The sequence below is a fragment of the Ceratotherium simum genome, chromosome 17 (assembly GCF_057802395.1).
Source record: "Ceratotherium simum simum isolate JZ-2026a chromosome 17, ASM5780239v1, whole genome shotgun sequence".
NCBI classification, from domain to species: Eukaryota; Metazoa; Chordata; class Mammalia; order Perissodactyla; family Rhinocerotidae; genus Ceratotherium; species Ceratotherium simum.
This window is the reverse complement of record NC_141916.1, coordinates 28700864-28723527: the sequence shown is the minus strand read 5'-3', so window position 1 is coordinate 28723527 and position 22664 is coordinate 28700864. Positions and strand designations below refer to the sequence as shown.

At 36.9% G+C, this 22664-nt stretch overlaps 1 pseudogene; it reads right to left on the bottom strand.

Annotated features, from left to right (window-relative positions):
• LOC147914762 (sucrase-isomaltase, intestinal-like) overlaps positions 1–22664 on the bottom strand; it is a 102919-nt pseudogene that overhangs the window by 33961 nt on the left and 46294 nt on the right.

Sequence of the window (22664 nt, the reverse complement as noted above, 5' to 3'; positions counted from 1 at the left end):
ATAAGATATGGTATATAAATACAATGGAGTACTACTCAGCCATAAAAAAGACAAAATTGTCCCATTTGCAACAACATGGATGGACCTTGAAAGTATGAAATCAAGCAAAATAAGCCTCACAGAGAAAGACAAATACTGCATGATTTCATTCACATGTGGAAGATAAACAAACACATGGATAAAGAGAAAAGATTAGTGGTTACCAGACGGTAAGGGGACTGGCAGGTGGGAGAAAGGGGTAAAGGGGCATATATGCATGGTGACAGACACAAATTAGACTACAGGTGGTGAGCATGATGCAGTCTATACAGAAATTAACAAATAATAATGTATATCTGAAGTTACACAATGTTATAAACCATTGTGATCTCAATAAAATAATTGAAAAATATATATATATGCATAATCTTACCATGTCTCATTCACTGCATGCCCACTATCCTACACTACCATTGTCTCTTGCCTGGATTGTCACAATAGCTTCGTCACTGGTCTGTCTCTTCTACATGGGCCCAGAGGTAGATTTATCTAGAAGCTAAACAAACAAAGTTTGATGGTCCCTTTTTGCACGACCTCTTCATACTTTTAAATCTAAAATTCTATTTGTAATTTTTTATAATTATTCTTTTTTTGTATGTGTGAGGAAGACCAGTCCTGAGCTAACATCCGATACCAATCCTCCTCTTTTACTATTTATTTATTTTTTTGCTGAGGAAGATTAGCCCTGGGCTAACATCCATGCCCGTCTTCGTCTACTTTATATGGGACGCCGCCACAGCATGGCTCGACAAGTGGTGTGGTGCTGAGCCCCTGGATCGAGGCCTGCAAAACCCAGGCCGCCACAGTGGAGCGGGTGCACTTAACCACTGCGCCACCCGGCCGGCCCCTATAATTATTCTTAAAGAGAGCTGCCCAAATTTTATAAAGGTCCCTAAAACCTGGATTCATCTCTGCTTTAACACTGCTTTTTGCCTTCTTATAGTCTATTCTCAATGTAGCAACTAGAATGATCCTTTTAAAACCTCTGCTCAAACCGCACCACTGGTTTCCCATCTCACTCAGGGTAAAAACCAAAGACTTTACAATCAGTCTGTGATGTCATTTGTGATACTGCCTCAATATCCCTCTGACCTTTTCCTCTCTGATTGTCCCCTAATTACTATGATCCGGCCACACTGACTGGACAATGCTAGGCAGGTTCTGCTTCAGGGCTGTCGTTCTTGCTGTTCCTGTGGCTGAATGCTCTTCCCTTACAAATCCCCAGGGCTCAGCCTCTCCCCTCTGTTATCAATTATCACATTCCCTGACCACCCTCTTTAAACTCCAAGCTTTTTTAAGTTCCCAAATTTCCCACCCAACTGCTATGGTCTGAATGTTCATGTCCCCCCAAAATTCATATATTGAAATCCACAGCCCCAAAGGTGTTGGTACTAGGAGGTGGGGCCTTTGGGAGGTGATTAACTCATGAGGCAGAGCCCTGCTGAATGGGAGTAGTGCTCTTATGAATGAGATCCCACAGAGCTCCCCAGCCTCTTCCACCAGGTGAGGATACAACAAGAAGTCTGCAGCCCAGAGCAGAGCCCTCACCCAGCCGTGCTGTGACCTTGATCCCGAACTGCCAGCCTCCAGAACTGGGAGAAGTAAATTCTGTTGTTTATAAGCTACCCAGTCTGTGATATTTCATTATAGCAGCATAATGGACTAAGCCACCCAGTTTCCAGATTGTTTTCCCTGTAATAGTTACTATTACCCAACATACTATTCAATTTACTTATTGATCTTGTTTATTATCTGTATCTCCCACTAAAATGTCAGCTCCATGAAGGCAAGAATTTTTCTAAGTGTATCTCCAACACGTTCTGACACAGAATAAGTGCTTAGTAAATAGGTTTTTGTTGAAATAAGAGAAAGGAAGAATGACTTCTAGTAAGAGTACCAATGAAGCCTTCAGGGAGAAGTTGATAAGGAGGTTGCATGTTGATCGGCTCATAGAAATGAGGAAAAATGGGAAGGAGAGCATGAGCAAAGGCACAGAAACAACAAACTATGTTGCAAGTAGGAAAAAATGCCCTTCTGTTGAGTAGCAGGTGTTGTCTAGTCTTCACTCAGTCTTCTGGCCACATGATTCTGTTTGCAAGCATCTCTCTGGTAGAGTGGGGTCTATCAGGCATGCAACTTGCTCATGTCCCAATAGCACCAGATCAGCACTGCCTTAGGGTCTCTCTCTTCTGCTCTCTTGCACACTCTTTTCCCACTGACTGAAACACTGCCTCCCATACCCACACCCTGCTTCAGTGAGCTAACTCCCATTCATTGGCCTGTCCTCATCTTAACCATTGCCTCTATTGGTAAGCTTTCCTGGACTTCCCTAGACTTGAGTTCAATCGACATGAGTTCAATGCCCTTCATCTGTGTAGTTGTATTGTACAACATTGTATGCAGTGCTTGCTCTGTCATGGCCACACAATAACTTGTTTGTCAGCCTATATCCACAACTGTTGCCTCCCCACTGCCCTACACAGAGTAGGCATAAATAATAAGGAAAACATAAGCCTCTTCCAGAGCAAGATGAAGCAATGACCCAGATGGCAGATGATATGCTGCCAGTCTCGGAGGAAGTAATTTTTCTCTCCAGCGGTGTACTAGAGAAGTCGAAGCAGAGACTATAAGGAAACAGGGAAGGAAACTGTTTTCATTTCCTTTGGCTTGCTATAAAGCTGAAAAAAGACAAGTGGATGAACATTTCATTTTTTCACCAGGGGGAAATTTTTTTAAATCATGAATTAAGATTTATAATCCAGATCCCACCATAATCAAGGATGTTCTTAAATTCTGTACACACCTGGATCCACCATTCTGCTATTTGAGGTTGGTGTAGTCTGGAAACACTGAGTTTCCTGAGGCCATGCCTACAATGGATAAGTCAAACTAAATAATGCAACTCACTTAATATGAAATAGAAATCTCTATGGTTGGGCTTTATTTTGCATTTTGAGTCTTACAAATAAAAATTGAGAATCAGGGAAATTAAATAACTTAACCAAGTACATAGTAAAAGGACATAACAATTTTATAGTAGAATGGGGAATCCCACATCCCTGTCCAGTGTTCTTCCAACCATGAAATTATGCATGAAATCATATTTTTTACTATTCTTTTATAATTTTAGCCATTCTTCTCTGCACATAAATCTATATCAATACAAATATGGGGATTAGGAAATGTACAAATTACATTTATAATAGCAACAAAACTGTAATATATCTATGGTGTCAACAAGAGCCATAAAAATAATATAATGACAACTATGGAATGTTCATGAAGTGTACAAAAGAAGACAAATTGAAACATATAGAGTGTTTGTGTATGGGAGGACTAAATGTTATATAGATGTCAAGTCGCTCCAAACTGACATATAAATTTAAAGCAATTCCAACCCAAATTCCAATGGAATGTTTTGCAACTCGATTCTGTATTTCACCTGGAAGCATAAATGAATGGTATGAATTCTAGAAAATTAATTTTGAATTTTATGAATCTTAGAAAAATAAAATGCCTAAATAAACACACCCCAAGTCCATATTAAGAAACATTAAGAAACCAGATACAAAAATGAAAAACAGACCAATGCAACAAAACTGAGAAACGAGAAACAGATACATGTCTATGTGGAAATTTACGATATGATAAAGATGGTATTTCAAAGTAGTGCAGAAATACTAAATTTTTCAATAGGTGATATTTGGTTTATTATCTACCCATTTGGAAAAGAATAAGTTACAGTACTGCTATGGACTAAATTGCATCCATCCAAAATTCATATGTTGAAGCCCTAATCCCCAATGCAATGGTATTTGGAGATGGGGCCTTTGGGAGGTAGAGTTGGATGAGGTCATGAGGGTGGGTGTCTCATGATGGAATCAGTGCCCTTATAAGCAGAAACCAGAGAGCTTGCTCCCACTCTCTCTGCTACATGAGGACACAGAGAGAAGGTGACCATTTGCAAGCCAGGAAGAGAGTCCTCATCAGGAACCAAATCAGCCAGCACCTTGATCTTTGACTTGCCAGTCTCCAGAACAGTGAGAAATAAGTTTCTTTTGTTTAAGCCACCCAGTCTATGGTATTTTGTTACTGCAGACTGAGAAGACTGCTACAGTAATTGGGACCAAGAAGTGGGGGTGCTAGTGTAACAAATATCTAAAAATGTGGAAGTGTCTTTGAAACTGTGTAATGGGTAGAGGCTGGAAGAGTCTTGAGGTGCTTGCTAGAAAAAGCCAGGATTGTCATGAAGGGACTACTAAACGTGATTCTGGTGAGAGCTCAAAAAGAAGAGAGGAGAGCTGGAGAGAAAATCTTCACCTTCTTAGAAAATATATAAATAATTGTGAACAGAATATTGGTAGAAGTATGGATGGTAAAGGCCATTCTGATGAGATCTCAGACAGAAATGAGGAACATGTTATTGGACAATGGAGGAAAGGCAATCCTTTCAGTACTAGAATACTGAACTGTGTTGTAGTATTTTGTGGAAGGTAGAACTTGTAAACGATGCAATTGGACATTCAGCTGAGGAAATTTCTAAGCAAAGTATTGAGGGAGTAGCTTTGTTCCTCCTGACTACTTATGGCAAAATATGAGAAGAGAGAGATGAATTAAAGAAATTGCTAAGCAAAAAGGAACCAGAACTTGGACATCTAGAAAATTCTCAGCCTATCCATATTGCAAAAAATGAGAAGGCTTGTTTTGAAGAGAACACCAGGGATGTGACTGAGCAACCATTTAATAAAGAGATTATGGGTGTGACTCATGAATTTAATCAGCCATTTCAGCAGAGGCCAGGAATAGAGATGGGATTATAGTAGCAAAGACACTGACAGTTTGAAATAAAGCAAAGGGAGAAAGCAGGATGGAATGGAGAAAGGCTGGCAGACTTCTTGGATTCTGCAAGACTGGACCACAGAGCTATTCAGCTGGTAACTGCGCTATCCTTCAAGAAAAGGGAAGAAGGATCCAAAGACAATTCAGAGATCGTCATTGTTGCCACTTGCACCAGAGGCCCAGAGTGCACAGGCCTGGGGTGCAAGGCGGCCTCCACTTTGGTTTCAAAGAGCAGGAAGGCCGCCCAGCAGAGCCCTGTGGTCAAGGCTCTTGCAGAGAGCAGCAGTGTGGATGCGGCCCTGGCAGAGAGGCACTTGGTGGTGGGGTGCACCACAGAGAGCACTGCGCGGCACTGAGCCAAAGAGACAGGGCCACCCACTGAGCATGGGGGTGACATTGCCATTGCAGTGAGCCTAGAGGGCAGAGCATCTAACCAAAGAATATTGTTCTCCTGCCTTAAGATCTGAAGGGATTTGCCTTGTTAGGTTTTGGATTTATTTGGGACCCATCACTTCTTCCTTCCTATTTCTCTCTTTTGGAGTGGGAATGTCTTTCCCATGCCTGTCCCCCCATTGTATTTCGGAAGCACATAACTTGTCTGGTTTCATAGGTTCATAGCTGGAAAGGAATTTTGCCTCAGAATGAATTATACTTTGACTCTCGCCCGTGCCTGATCTACATGATATTTAGACGCGACTTTGGACTTTAGACTTTAAAGGTGGTGCTAGAATGAGTTAAGATTTTGGGGGCGATTCAGATGGAATATATGTAGTTTGCGTTCGAGAAGGACATGAAGTTGGGGGGCCCAGGAATGGAATTCCTATCTGACATAATGCACAAAACTAAAGTAGACAGATTCATGACTGAATTATTTAAAAAACTTAAAAATTCCCTAAGAATATAGAGAAATCTATTTTTAGAAATGTGAGTTAAGAAAGCCTTTTGAAACATGGCACCAAAGGCAGAAACCACAAAGAAAAAAAAAAAAACAAATTTGGCTACAAAGTTTAAAACTATCTAGCAAAAGGCACAATAAGCAGGTTAGAAGACAGAGAGTCTAGGAAACTAGACTCAGTTTGGAATCACACTCAGAAAAGAATTAATATGTTACAAATCAATAATAAAAAGAAAAACTCCCCAGTAGGAAAATGGCAAACAATGTATACTGATTTTTCACAAGGAAATAGAAGTAGCAAAGAAAGACTACTAAAAAGATGCTTAACCTCGCTTACAACAAAAGAATGGAAATTTCTATAAGAAAATACTTTTCAACTTTTTGGTTGCCCTGTGTTGGTGAATATGTAGAAAAGCCTATTTGGTAAGAGCGTAAATTTGTACAAACATTTTGAGGTCATTGGGATAATGTGTATGAAAATTTGGGATGAAGATTTTCAGATGTAATAATTACATTTTAAAAACATGTGGAAATGAGATAAGAATATACAACACTATGCACTAACATGTTTACTGCAGCATTGTTTATAATATTAACATACTAGAAATAAGAAAATGTTCATCATTAGAGATTGGTTAAACTAATTTCCTCACACGGAAGCAGTGGAATGTCATGTAACTATTTAAAAAGATGAGATAGTTTTATATGTATTAACGCGGAAAGATATATACAATATTGTTATAGTTTTTAAAAGGCTTTAAATAGTATATGTTGTATTTCACATTTATGTAAAAATGTGGATACACGTATTTAGAAATCTGGAGAAATATACACTGAAATGATAAAATTTGTATTTTGAGGCTAAAGAAGGGCTGTCAGTTTCTACTTTTTATAGTCAGTATTACATAATTTTTTTATGATATGATACTACGTCAATAATCAGCAAAAGCATTAAAGATATTTCCATTGTGTAAAAGAAAAAAAGTGAGGAACTTTCTTTCACTTAAGAAATATCTTATACTTGTCATTCCTCAATCTATATAAACTTAATTTTCCAATATATTCTCAATCAACCTTGTCTATAATTTTGTCATAATTATTAAAATGTGCCTTTTCAGAATATGTTATCCTGTGTATTAGTATATCCTTCAAATTTTTCACCAATTCTATGGAACTTAAATGATTTCTTAAAAAGTCATGTTGTCCAGGCCAACGCTCCAAATACTCAGGAGTTAACACAGTTGAAGAAGATGCACATTATTGTTTTTGAACTGAACTCAGGTGATACCAATTCACTGATGCCATATGAATCGTGATTATCAAATACTCAATACAGAAGGAGGTTTTCATCTATTCTCCTTCAAGGCGTTTACCTTGCCAATAGCTGGTGTGACTCCATCAGAGTTATTGACCCAAATTTCCATTTCCTTTCCAAGCTCATAGGGCTTATAAGTACCTCGTAGTTCATCTTTTGTCAAAAAGGGATCCTGAAGATTCCCAAGAAAGTGTAATTGGTAGTAGTCAGATGATTGATATTTAAATGTAAACTTTCCAAAAGTTTTTGAAATAAGAATCTCTAATAGTCCTATAAACGATGTGTTTTATATTGCATACATTATGATGGTCTCACCTATTAAGTATGGTTACAAATATAAGAACTATTTCCATTCATTTTTAGTACTGCCAAACGTGGACCCAAGCAATGTCAATTTACCAATGTAATCAGTTGCTTCTACTTAAAATCTAATTTTCTTTACTTAAAAAGTTATAAAAGTAGATAAATCTAATACTCATGCTACTTTGGCTATAAACTTTCCTATTTTTTTGTTTGTTGCTTTTTATATGAGATAAGGCCGTGGAATCATGGAAAAACCCCTGGATGGGGAAATCAAGTAATTTGGATTCTACTCTCAATAGAGCTACAAAAACCCTGGGTAAGACACTTAATTTTAAGGGGGCATAAGTTTCTCTTCCACAAAATGGAGCAATACAGTTGGCAAATTCTTAAAGTCACTGTCCCTCTTAAAAGTCAAGTCTTAAAATGACCCATGGGGAAAAAATGTCTATGACTCTATATTCTATTGTTTCCACAAATACTTATTGACCCTACTCCAAGTCTGTCTCCCTTGTTAGATGTTTTACTATCATAATACATTTATATTTAAATATTTTTCTTCATACTTTCCTGTTAAATTATCTCATTTGGGTAATAAATACATACATTTTGATTTATAATAAGCCATTCTTAGAAAAAAAAAACACTTTGTCCATAAACATCTAGCACCTTTAAGTCACATAGGCATTGTAACACATAGTGACATTTTCTATCCTTACATTAAGATAATAGAAAGAAAAATTATTTTATAAAATTTAAAATCTCTCATCTGCAGTGAGACAAACATTTCATTGTGAACCAACTTTTAGTAACAGTCATGCTCCTAGAAGTAGTTATGGAGATGACTTTTCTTTTTATATTATAAATATATTAAATGAAAAATAATTTTGTACCCCAACATGGAGAAAAAATTCTTTCAACCTAAGAATCATTATATTTATTCAAAACTGTATTATTCTTTGTTTAGGATTTTTATGGCCAAGTCTTCAAATCTTGGCAGACAGGGTGATCTGTGGGAATATATATTTTTCCTGCTATTTGTAAGTCAATTTTCTTTTAGAAAGAACACTGGAGTTTTTCAAAATGTTACTTAATTCCTTCATCACTTGTTGATGACATTTCTGTTATCATTGAATAATAGAAAACTTGCTTATAATTTATTATCCTTTAATAAAATATAACATTTATCATTATATATTATATAAAATGTTATTCCTCAAAAATATGATGGTGCTGGGAATTCTCTTTCCTAAATTAATTGTAACATATATTTTTAGAAATGCTTAGAAAATATGAAGTTAAATATTTTATGTTTGATCTTCAAAAGAAATTCACCAAAATAGTGACACAATGTATTCCACCATTTTTCAGTTCCTTAATGCACTTGAGGAGACCAGCAAAATTTGTTTCATCATATATGAAGTCCAACTGATGTTCCATGTAGTCAATATCATCCTGAACATCCTGTACAAAGAAACAACATAGACATAGCCTTCAAACATTAGAAAAACAAACAAATATTGTCAAAGAATCATAAGTATCTAGTAAGTGACTGTATAGAATTTGAAATTTACATATTGGTGTGTGTTTCAGGTTATCCCGTAAGACAAGAGAATGAAAATAATTCTTTCATTGGAAACTGAAAAAATAATACACAAAAATGATGCCGGTTCCATCCATGACCTGTGTATATATATTTATGTTACAGTATAATCATTACAGTTTCTAATTTCCTTGTTCCTCTCAATTCCCACCATGCTGTTTGGGGCACACTTACGTGAGGAATATCATATTGTCTTAACTGTTCAACTGTTTGATTCAGCACATCGAAGCTATTATAGCCCCTTAGACACAGCTGAAATCCCAGAGAGCAGTATGGAGGCATAAAAGCATGTCCAACAGCCTATTAAAAAAAGTATTAAATTCAATAAAGTTAGTTACGTGTTCACATGGGTGGGTCTGCAGGACAAGATAATGTAATGCTTTAGTCACTAGCAGTTGAAACTTCCTATAGTGTATTGAGCATCTAACCTTGTTAAGTTGCTCTTGGTAGCAACCAAAGAAATAATGAAAATTTGGGGGCTCAAGAACTCCTTTGAGAATCTAATTAAGGCCATGAATTTCTTCCCAAAGCATATACCTATAAAGGCAATTCTTTCAGTTTTGTGAGTTGGGGATTATTCTCCCCTAGCCCCTCCCCCAACTTGCCCTTTAATCCATTCCACCAGGAAGTAATAGAATAAAGGTTTAAAGTCTCCCAAATCAGAAAAACTTGAGGTCACATCTCAGTTCTGCTTCTTAATATCTGCGCCATTAAGAAAATTATGTAATTTTTTATAGCCTTAGTTTCCTCATTTTTAAAATGGGGTAAATAGTAATATCCACTTTATTCATTTACAAGTATTTATGAGGTACTCACCATGCACCGTATTAGACCCAAGGTCCCTGCCTCACGAATCTTAAATTCTAGCAGAAGAAAACCAACAATAAACATGTAAACAAACAACAGTAGCATAATTTTTAAAAATAGAGTGCGTGGGGGTGGGGGTCAGAGGAATATTTGGCAAATCCTCTCTGGCCATAAGACGTGAATAAGTCAGCCATGTAAAGTGCATCAGGCAGAGGGAGCAGAGGTACAAGCTTGACCTGCTCAGAGAGAGAAAGAAGGTGAGTGTGGCTGAACTACAGCAAACAAAAGGGAGAGTGGAATACAAAAGAAGCAGCAGATATCCAATCATATAGGTCAATAACCAAGAACTGGAAATCTTTTAGCTTCTTGTTTTTCAACTTTACATTATGAAAATTGTCAAGCATATATAAAAGCAGAGAGGATAGCATAGTAAACCACCATGTAACCAGAATCAACAATTATCATTTTGCCATACATCTTTATCTTTTTGTCTTCTTTTCTTTCTTTTTTGTGGGAATGAGGTGCCATAGCATTTTAAAAAAAAATTCCTGAAATCATGTCATTTCACCCCTAAATGTATCTCTAAAAATAAGGACGACCTGTTACTTAACCAAAATACCATTACCACACCTAACAAAATTAACCACAATCCCTTAATATCCTCAAATGTTCATCCAAATTTCCCTAATTTTTCTCAAAAATGTCTTTTTTACAGTTATTTGTTTGAAAGGAGAGGAGTTATATTCAAATTTCAATTGAAGCCATTAAAGAGAGTAATAAAATTGAATTTGGTTTTTTAAATAAATCACTCTGACAACTCTGGAAAATAAGTTAGAGGAAAGCAAAGATGGTCATCGTGAAACCAGTTAGGAGGCTGGTGCATTGTCCAGGTGGAGATGAGAGTGACTTGACCAAGGAGGTCATGTGGTGACATTGAGAGAGTCAGACTGGAATACATTGCTAACAGAACTTTCTAGTGGACTTGATGTGGTAGAATGAAGAAAACAAAGGAATCAAGGGTGGTATTTAGTTTTGGAGTTGAAGGACAGGAACAATTAATTCTATTAGTTGAGATGGGAAAAACTAAAGGAGAAGCAAGAGCAGGTTTGTGGCGGAGAGCACCAGGCATAAGAAAGGTGGATATCTGCACTTGGGGGTTTTCCCTTAATAGACGTATTTCAAGTCATGGAACCAGAAGATATGGAAAAAAAGAGTTCAGTTAGAGACCAAAGGAGAGCCTAGGTCTAACCTCTGGGAGACCCAACATTTAAAGACATCAGCAAAGGGAACCAAAAACAAGCAATTAGTTACATAGCAGGACAGCTAGAACAATGTGATGTCAGAGACAACAAGGGAAGAGAAGAAGATGTTTCTAGAAGTGGCCATCTGTGTCAAATACCATCTGGAGGCTGACTTAGATGAGAACGGAGACTTGATGACTGTATCTTGTGACTTTGGTAAAATGTTGTGGAAAGTGGTGGGGATAGTAGCCCTAACGGAATGTGCTGGAAAATTGGGGTGTGGGGAAGTAGAGACAGCCCATGCAGACAGTTGCAAAAAGTTCTACAGAGTAGGGAAGCAGAGAGATGGGGTGAATAGCTGGAGGAGGATGTGGGTTCCTAGGAGGATATTCTTGTTTCGTTTTGTTCAGGTAGGTGCTATTGATGCAGGTTTGTTGATGGGAAGGACCTGGCAGAGAGGGATAAATTGGTGATGCAGCTGAGCGTGGAGACAACCGACGTGCTTCCGTGGCTGAGAGCGCAGGTGGATTTAGAGCACAGGAAGAATTGCTACACTTCGATATGAGCAGGAACAACCTTAACAAGAAGAAAAACAAAACATATGGGCATGTATGCAGGTAAATTGATAGATTCGGTACTTGGGAAACAATGTGTTTCTTTTTTATTGCTTCTATTTTTTTTTTGTTTCTATTTTTCTCTGTAAAATAATAAGGCACATCAACAGCTGAAAGTTGGGTGGAGGTAGTGTTAGAGGTTTTAGAAGAGAAAGTGTGAAATAATACTCTGTGAGTGTGATTGTAAATACAGTAGTCTAGGACATGTAGTACGATTGCCAGACAGAGTAGTGAGCTTGGAGATTAAATTAAAGGGAGACTTGTCAGCACAACTATGTGATTGTTGCCAAAAGCATTCAGCTGCTCAGGTGCAGGAACTGATTTTATCAATCAATTAGCACAAAGTTTCTGTCTGCTGTGTACAGAAAGTTAGTGTCAAAAGCTGTTCAGATCTGCAGTTTTAAAGTTTTCTTCCCTAAACCCCATTACAGTGGATACTGTGACTCATCTCTCTCATTGATGTTATTATAATGTCCTAACACAGAATATGAATTCCATAAATGTTTATTTATGACATGAATGAATGAGGAGCCAATGATATCATCCTTGTTTTACAGATGGGTACACTAAGTCAAAAAGAAGATTTTTGTGACTTTTCTGGTTTGGTAGCACATAAAAGACTAAAACCAGAATTGGTTGGAATTGTGATTCTCAAATATGACTGAACACTAAAATCATGTGGGGAGCTTTTAAAAAATATGTGCTCTTGGGGCTGGCGTGGTGGTGTAGTGGTTAAGTTCGCGCGTGCTCAGCTTCAGTGGCCCAGGGTTTGCAGGTTCAGATCCCCATCGAGGACCGATGCACTGCTTGTCAAGCCATGCTGTGGCAGTGTCCCATATAAAGTAGAGGAAGATGGGCACAGATGTTAGCCCAGCGCCAATCTTCCTTAGCAAAAAGAAGAGGATTGGCAACGGATGTTAGCTCAGGGCTAATCTTCCTCACAAAAAAAAAAAAAAAACAAAACAAAAAAACAAGTGTTCTATCCAGGGCCCACCCTAGATTAATTCAACCAGAATAATTCAATCAGAATTTCTGAGGGTGGAACCTAGACACCTGTATTTTAAAAGGCCTCTGGGTGATTGATGCACAGCAAGGTTTAAGAATTACTACACTACAGTGTGAGTTCTTGGGGAGCAGGGACTATGTCTATCTGTTGTAACTCCATCTCCAGACACAGAGCTTGTCTCATCTTCAGGGCACACCAAATACCTAATTGACTGACTGTCCTAGCTCTTAGCCAAGTGATTCTTCTACAACCACATTTAATGTTAGCCTCGGCTGCTGTCTTTTAAATCCATTTTCTTTCATTCTCACGTTGTTATAAGAGGCACAGGTTTTATTTCCACCTTGTCAATAGCATAGCAAACGCCTCCCCTAAAAGACAGTGGAGAAACTGGAGAAGGAGACAGCTAGGATACAAGGGCTGAGAACAAGATATGCTTGAAAGACTACAAACCAGAGCCGTGAAGAGCATGGAGTTCAGACTGGTGGCAAGACTCAAATAAAAATGAAAAAAGCAAAAGCTCACTGAACAGTAGGAGGCAGTACGGAACATCTAAGGATATATGTTTTTTTATTGTTCCACAGTAACTGAAATTATATGTGTACCAGCTTCCCTGTACCATAAGTTCTAATATGTCAAGAAACATTCCTCATACTACACTGAGAGCGTCAGAGCAGCCACTCAACCACGTACTCATCCAGAATTCTCTAAGCATCTAGGGCCTGCAATATGAAGCAATGTCATTATAAGTAACATATAATTATTATAGATAACATTATATACATTTAATAACATTAAATAAAAAGCATTAAATCCATTAGCCATATGCAATAAATGCTGACTTAACAAATAACAATATGCCTTAAAGTAATTTCAAATATTTACTTCGAGGCTTATTCTGGCTCCTTAGTTCTCTTTTTTTTTTTCTTAATTGTTAGTTTAGCAGTAGAGACTAAACTATTTTTAGTTTAATAGAAAAGTATGTACTACCACTACTGTCTCTCCATACATGGCAGTACATACCTATGTAACATTTTATTATATTATTTAATCTTCCCAGCAATATCATGTGATAAACAGAACAAACGTTATTCCGTATTTCATAGTGGAGGAATCCGTAGTCCAAGATCCTAAGGGACTATTATTGGGTTGAAAAATAGCAGGGGCAAAACAGTTGCTCAAACTTAGATCTTCTGATTCCAAGTCTAATAACTTCCACACCCCTTAAATCCCATTGAAGTCATCTTATATTTTTAAATATTTCTTTAGGAATGCCTGATGAGAATTGCTGAGAAGGTAAGGGATAAAATTCTCTCCTTCATCACTCTGCTGGACAGCTCCATGCACTTAGAATGTTGTAATGTAAGCAAGTGTTATTAAATCTACTTCTGGCCTAGCCAAATTTCAGATTTGTTTCCCTAGAGTTGAATGGCTTTCCTAGAACAGAGACTGTTGACAGAAGGGAGAGAGATTTAAATTCATCCTCATGGCTTACAAGGCCATACAACCACAACATTTCTTCACCAGGCAGATGAAACAAACCCACTGTGGATGACAAATTGCCTCTTTCACTCATTTTGTAGTATAAAGCCAGAATAATTTTCCTTGCTCTTATTACTTCCTGCTACAAACAATTATAATTCTGCAGCCTGGGGAGTAAAGAAAAGTCAGTCCTACACAAGGAAATTTCATCCATTTCCCCTAATTGCATTTGCTTATTATCTGGCTTCAGGCTCTCAGCCATCTGCAAATAAAGCAGCTTTGCACAGGAATGACAAGGACAAGAACAGTGTGTGGTGGGAAATAGCCACCTTCTCTCTGAACACAGGAGTTTCCACCTCCTTCACCGCTTACCAGGTGCTTGCCTCTGTGCTGTCCCCCACTGGATTCGAAAGAAATCAGCTGTGAGTGAGAGCAGAAGGCCCATTTCAGCACTGGGGATTTAAAATTCATAGACTTGAAAAATCAGTGAGGTATCAAAATGCAGCTTAGTATCTCTATATTCACCTTTTGGCAGAGTGCTGTCAGGAATTTCATTTGAACAAAATAGGGTCAAAGCTATCAATCACTGTTTTCCAAGTAAAAGCAGAAAAATATTTACAAAATAATGAACATTCTACTGTTAATAATAATTATTATAGTTATAATTTATTGAGCAATTACTGTGTCCCAGGCACTACACTAAGAGCTTTGCATAGATTATCTCCTAGCAATGCTAGGAGATAGGTATGATTGTCCTCATTTTGTATAGGAGGGAATGGAGGTTAAGTTCACTCAATTAGCATCTTACAGAGCCAGCATTCAACTCCAACTGTCAGATTTCAAAGATCTTGACTCATTATATTATATTGCCTAACAATAATAACTAAGCATACACATGTGATTTATATCAACATATGGGTTATTGATCATTATTTTTAGGAGGCAATATTTTGTTTGCCAAAGGTTATGCCATTTGCCAATTTGTATTAACAGTTCTAATGGTTGATTTTTTTTTTTTTTTGAGGAAGATTAGCCCTGAGCTAACATCTGTGCCAATTTTCCTCTATTTTGTACGTGAGTTGCTGCCACAGCATGGCTTGACAAGTGGTGTAGGTCTGTGCCTGGGATCTGAAGCCGTGAACCCAGGCTGCTGAAGGAGAGCATGTGGAAATTTAACCACTTGGCCACGGGGCTGGCCCCTAATGGTTGATTTTTAAACCACATAATAAAACATCAATTGCAAGAAGCTTGAGGTAGATGGAGGCATTTTATGGTTTTCTTTTAAAATCCCTAAAGGCTTAAAGGAAGTATTGAAACCTCAAACCACATGTGGTGGCTTTGTCATGTGTCAACTTGGGGCTAGGCTGAACTACATTTCCCAGAGTTCTTTTTCCTGTATGTTTCCACTCACAGTGGACCATAACAGAGATTCTTATGGGATATTTGGAGGGCCAACTAGTTCACACATATGCATAAGGTCAAATCTCTATGACAAATATATATCTCCTAGTGGTTCTGCTTCTCTGATTGAATGCTATTGATACAGTAAAGTTGGGTGAACACAATGGGTTAATTCCTTAAGTTATTTCATTCTATACAAGAGCTATATCTCTATTACCAGGTTTCATTTCATTTCAATAAAGATGACTTATAGTTGGACCAAAATTTAGATGAATAAATACAAATGATCAACAGAAGAGAGAGATGATACAAGCCTTTGTTCAATTAATTATGTTAATTTTCTCATATGCAAATAAGTAGCTGCAAAGATTTCTGTTATGACTTTTTGATAAAATTTAAACTATTTTTCCCTCAAGTAGAGAAATTTATTAATTTCTTAACTTACTGAAGTTTTAAACTAATAAATTATTGTCTATAAATATATAAACATCTGAAATGTTTTACTTTATTAAGATATATTCTACTTCAAATATCAGTGCAATTACAGACAACTGTAGGAACAAATTTGGCAAGTGAAGAAAGGTGCTTATCTTCTAGAACAGTCAGATTGCCTATCATTTACTACATTACAAGTATATTAAGTGCCAACAGTAATAATCTTTGCTTTTCAGGAATTCAGAAGTCATTTTGAATAAAATTATTTTAACTTTCCTATTTTTCCCTTTAGGTATAATCAGAAAACAGAAAGATTCAAGAGACAATACGGTGGGGGGGGGGGCGAGGAGGAAAATAAAGAGACTCTGAACCCATTTTCTTAGTGTACAATTACCAAAAAGAAGGATTCTGAATATTGTTCCATACATTTCTTACTCTGTACTCCCACTGCTTGCTCTCAAAATAGAACATTCCTCGTAGGGAAGAGGGGCCCAGTGGAGGAGGAGTCTCTACCTGCTAATCATAGTCACGAGGCCATGGCCCCTCAGTAAGTTTGTAGATATTCTCATCTGGACACCATAAAACCCCTGTAATAATACTTGACACATATTTTCAAAGGACTTTATTTCTAAAATTGAGCTGCTTTGTGCTAAATTAATTCAGGAGGGCATGAAGGAACACAGGATGCATTAAGAAACTGCCATTGCTATAGCAACTGAAAGGAGAATTATAATTAATTATTTTTAACCCATATGTATATTTTATAGGAACTTTTGAAAGGAAGAAAGTAGAACTGAGGAAGCTCAGCAACAGACTGGAAACTACATATGACTTGAAAGCTTTCCTCCTAACTGTGTTACTAATCTGTTAAATACTCCACCATCATCCGTACGTCAGTTCCTCCTTCTGACCAACAGGCGGAAATGTCCTGGCCCTAATTCCTGGGATTTCTATGGGGAGTTACTAATGGACTCCAAGAGAAATCTCTCTGTAAACAGATCTCTCCATAAAGTACTTCACCGTAAAAATGGGTCTCATTCTCATACACTCTAAACTCATCAAGTTCTTGAACTTGATGGTCAAATCATCCTGAGCTATTTCAAGACATTCTCTTAGGAAAAAAATAAAAAAGATCTTACAGACACTGTGTCCTAAATAAACTGAGGACACACAGCTTGAATCTCGAACTGCTTCCCTCTCTCCCTAAGAGATACCATCACCTTTGCCTAATCCTGAGTCCAATCAAAAGTTAATAAAACATCTTACTTCATCCACTAATGACAGAAAAGGGTAAACAGGAAAGACCTTATAAATATACATCAAAGCTAGTAGAAACTAAGTCTTGAAGTAACTTATTATGACTCTCTGTGAACTCTCTGAACAAAATTTTGTTGTCTTTTCCAGCTTCATCCTGCATCTGCAGAGCCTATCCAGAACTGGTATTTCTTATAGTATTTCTTATTTGAATTTCAATCATTTGTTCACATCCTCAGGTCAGGCCCTCATTAACAAGTCATTCACAAGCAATGGGTAACGCTGGCAGCCCCAATGTATATCTCCAACTTTTAACCAGATACTAAAAACCAATGATGATTCATTCCTACAAAGTACCATTTAGGCCTGTGGGTGAGAAAACAGAAATCTGCTTTCCGTAACTTTTGCACAACACACAAATTCAAGTAAATATCATTCTCTGGTATGCAAATGTGTACTGATAAACTCAAAAAGAAATAGTCATTGTAACTTACATACTCTGAGCAAACCAATTTTCCCCACTGCAGCATCTAAGTAAAACTTAACAGCCAGTTTGATGAAGGTAGCAGTGCCAATGTGTGCAGTAATCATATGTAGGACCAAGATATTAGGATTATAAAAATTCTGAGCTTTTATAGCATGATGCTACTTGCTCCCACTGTAGGTGCATGCTATCTCTCTGCTCTCCCAACACTTGAGGTTAAATCTCCACTCTGAATCTTGCTCTAATAAGCAAGGATCTAATTCAGAATCCAATCCACAATAATGGAGCCTTTGGAGAGTGAGAGAGCATCTATATCTACAAGACAACTAATGGACCATCACAGACACTCACTTAGAGATTCTTCTGTCCCTACTCCCAAAATGTGTGTGTTTGCATATTAATAAGACAAATTTTGATTATGTAGTTTAATGTGTGGTATTCTTTTGTTATGTTGAATAATTGTTTAAGAAATAAGTAATTTGAAAAGGTCATTTCCACTTATTAAGATGTAAGATGGGATAAATGTAAGATGGCTAGAGTCTTAGGACTTCACCTTCACCCCACCCCATAGATTGGTAAGTCTTATTTCCCAAATTCATCTTTTAATTATTCCCTTCAGATCAGATGTGGTTATATAGGTAAAAAATAACAAAACAAAAGATATACGTGACTAGTCACCATACCTTAACCAACAACTCAATGATACAAAATGATTTGCCTGCCTAAAACTTCAAGTCTTTCACTTCATTCATGTTAAGCAAATGGCCTAATTTGTGAGACAAAGCCAATGGTGATCTTTTAAGGGAGTACCTGCATTCCATATTTATTCCTTATGCCAATGTCGAAGGAGAAAAGAACTGTGTCTTCTTAGTTCTACAATTGTAAAATGTCCACAGCCAAACTAGAAATTTTCTAATCTCATCTCACCCCTAAGCAGTGAGGTCTAGGACAAGCCAGCATCCTACCTGAGAGACCATTAGTCTCATCCTTTTTATTGGTTTAAGGACCTACAAGTGTTTCTTTTGAATTACTTTTCCTTGAGTTTTCTCTTACTGTTGAGTGAAAATCTCATACAGAGGGTAATAGGTGTCTATTTTCTTGAGAGGAGCAGGTTGTCTGGAATTGTTGCCAAAGAAGCTAGGAATAGGAAGGCCATGTGGGTGAACTATGCTGATGTAAAGTCATCTAGAGACTCAAAGGAAACTATGTAGTGAATCTATGGTAAGCTTGGTACCCTAAGAGATTCTGTCTATGGTCCTGGGAAACTTCATTACTTTCAGCTGTTCCTTTGCATATCCTGTGCCATAGGTATCATAATCCACACACATCACAAATTTCCTTTCTCAATATTCCTAAATACAATGTTTCCTTTCCCCAAAAGGCCGTTTTACCCAATATCAACATTTCCAAATACCTTGCATCTTTCAAAAGCCAGTTCATATGTGGCTTTCTCTACAGAAATTTCTCTATCCTCCTGGTCTTCTCTTTCTACTCTTTATTTTCTCCTGCTTTATAGAGGTATAATTGACAGATAAGGCTGTATATATTTAGGGTATACAATGTGATGGTTTAATATACATATACATTGTGAAATGATTACCACAATCAAGCTAATTAACACATCTATCACCTCATATAGTTATCTTTTTTGTGCACGTGTTGTGGGAACACCTAAGATCTACTCTCGAGAAATTTCTATATTATTATTAACTATAGTCATCATGCCGCACATTAGATCCCCAGAACGCATTCATCTTATAACTGAACATATAACTTTATACCCTTTGACCATCATCTCCCCCATTCTCTTCCTACTCTTAAAACCTCACCTCCACTGCCAACTTAGGTAGTAATTTTTTCTTCTTCTGTACTCCTTTGTTAATCTATAATTTTCTATGGCACTTGCCTCTTTATACTCTGACTTCAATTTATTTATGTAAATATTTCATCTCTTCTAGTCTCTTGTCTCTTTAAGGCAGAGGCCATGTTTTGTATGTGATAAAGACACATTTAGAATAGACCTCACAGAACAGATTTCTAAGAATAATTTCTACAGAAGTATGTATTTTAATATAGATTTTCGGAAGCCAGTCTTCTTAATGGAAAGAATGCATCTCCCATGATAAGATTTTAGGCAAAATAAGGGAGATGAATGATGAAAAAGACCAGCCTTGTTTTCAACACACATCACAGGCTATAGAGCCCTTCCCAAGTTTTGCAAAGGTGTTTTGCTTCTGATCAGTAATTCTGTGGTCAGCTACACATTAAAAGGTCTACCTTCTGTGTTAACTTACTCACTCTCCACCCAGCACAAGACATTCTCTTATATCTAATATTGAAGCATTTCTGGGAAGTAATATTACTAATATCCATGTTCTGGAAAATTATAACTCTATTTTCCTTCAATCATTTTATAATAGTTTTGTTAAACTTAGTATTTTGACTGTCAGGCTCTGAAGTTCCTAGGCAATCTATAATTTTGAAAACCTAAGGAAGCAGTATCCTTAACAACTTTTGGCTCATAGATCCCTTTAATTGTCTGACAAAAGCCATGGGCCCTGCCTCCTGGAAATGCAAAATAAATATAGGGTGAGCAGGTTCACAAAGGGTCTAAAACTCCTCCATGGACCAAAGGTTACAAATCCTTGGTCAAAGTCATTGTATAAGTTGAATGGGCCTGAGTCAGGAGTGACTCTCACAGAACTTGATGAATTTTTGTCTCTAGAACACTATATTGCCAGACTCAGACGTAGAAAAATAAGGTTCCCAATGTCTTAACATTTCTTTGGCTTATATTTTTCTGGGCAGAGATTGAAAATAAGACAAGTCCAAAAATCATCATTCTTGGACAACCATCACTGTTAACACTAGTGAAATATAAAAATTATGGGAGCTTTTCAAAGAATCCATTTTAAAACCTGAGACATTTTAGTGAAACCTAGTTGGAAGGCACAGCTAACATTTATTGAGTGTCTACTATGTACTAGTCTCTTGCCATTCATTGTGTAATTGAATCCTTACAAAGTATCTTTCCAGTTTTACTAGAGACAAAATTGAAGCTTAGGGAGGAGAGGTAGCTTGCCCCCACCACACATGTAAGAAGTAGAGACAGAGATAGCAAAAAATGCAGGATTTTCTGTTCACATTCTTCTCCTAAATCATGAAGTTAGTAATTTTTTGTTCTGAACTACAGCACCAGTTTTTCATCATTTATCAATATGATGAAATTTTGACAATAATAACCATTTGCAATTGTTTCCATAAATCAAGTGCCTGTTGCTCATAAAAGTAAAACAAGAAAAATCATATCTTTCTAGATAAGTGGACTATAGCAGAACATAGAAAAATGTCAGAAAATGAAGCTTTTCTAGATGCATCAGCTCAGAGAAAAGGAGAAGATGAGATGTAATTATGTGGAAGTATTTAATGGAGACAGGTTAATACCTTTTAGTTTTATAAAAAGAAATTGCTAAGAATAGCTGTTTCCTCAATTTTACAACTTCCCAAAGAAAGGGGTTTCAGCAGCAACCTGGAGTTTCACAGCACTCCTGGGAATTTAACTCAAAGAGAACTGCAACAAGGGCATTACCAATCACTCTTCTAAGATGTAGCGATCTTTTCAAGTCTTAAACACAGAGATGACCCCACCAGAGTCTGCTCTGATTGTGAAATTGGCAGAATATCTAAAAGCCAAAGGTCTCTAATGTCCTCAAATTCAAACACTTCATAAGAACAGAATTTAAAAAACAAAAAAAAAGAATTAAAAATCAATATAGTACCTGAAAAGGCAACAGAAAAAAGTGGATTATAGATTTATATTTTTAAGTTATTTTGACCTACGTATGTTCTAAAGGAATCTCAAAATACAAAGATGCCACTTCCACAGGGTGCAGCCTTAGTACAGGCCTGGCTAAATTTACCCCCACTCTTGGCATGCAGCATCTGATTTCACAAAATGACATTGCTGCTTCTCTGTATGCAAAATACTAAATCCTTACTATAGTTAGCTGATGTAAGTTAAAAATCACATTTAGAAATCTCCCTGGAATTTTGAAATAACAAAGAGAAAGGTAATATATCTCAATATAGCTTCACAACTAGGTACCTAAAGTTTTATGGCATGGATCATTTGTCCTTCAAGTAAAAGATCATGTAAGCAAGAAAGATAGTAGAAGCTGGATGATCATAATTTAAAGATTACAAGTGCAGGGAGAGAGATGATCTGATTTAATCCTTCCATAACCTTGTAAGACATTATGGTTTCCACTTTACAGGTGGAACAATCAAGTTCAGAGAATGTTAGAGACTTGTTGAAGGTACGTAAAAAATGGAGAAAATAAGGGAGATACACATACAAATTGCCTAGCATAGTACCTGGTACAAGTAGGTGGATAATAAATATCATGTGACAGATAGAATAGAGAGAAGATTAAAGGGAAGGAAGCAGAAAGAAAAGAAGAAACAGTCAGTATGAAGGCTTCATCTCCTAATGATACGGTTACTTCCGGTAAGAGATAAGAAGATTCTCATTTCCACGTTCTGACAGAAAGCTTATTTATTACTGCATGTTAACACATTTTCAAATATTAGAAGTTTGGGACATAAATGAGAAATAGAAATGCAATAATAAATATCCAGATTTTTGAGATATAATTATATTCTTTACTTGGTTTAATAAAAATAATTTAATGTGTTGATTAAATATATAGAATGGATTCCTGCCCTCTGGGTGTTTGCTGGTGAGCAAAGATTTATATATATCACACAAATATTAAATTCTATGGCCAGAAGACAATCGTGTGGCAAAATGTCTGGAACAGATAGAAAGTGCCACAGGGTTGGGGGTAAACAAGAGACGAGAATAGGCTGAAGTAAGTTGAAAAATGTCGTAGCAGAACTGGGAAGTCTAACTGTTTGTAGGTAGAAACATGTGCAAAGAGGAACAGATGAGA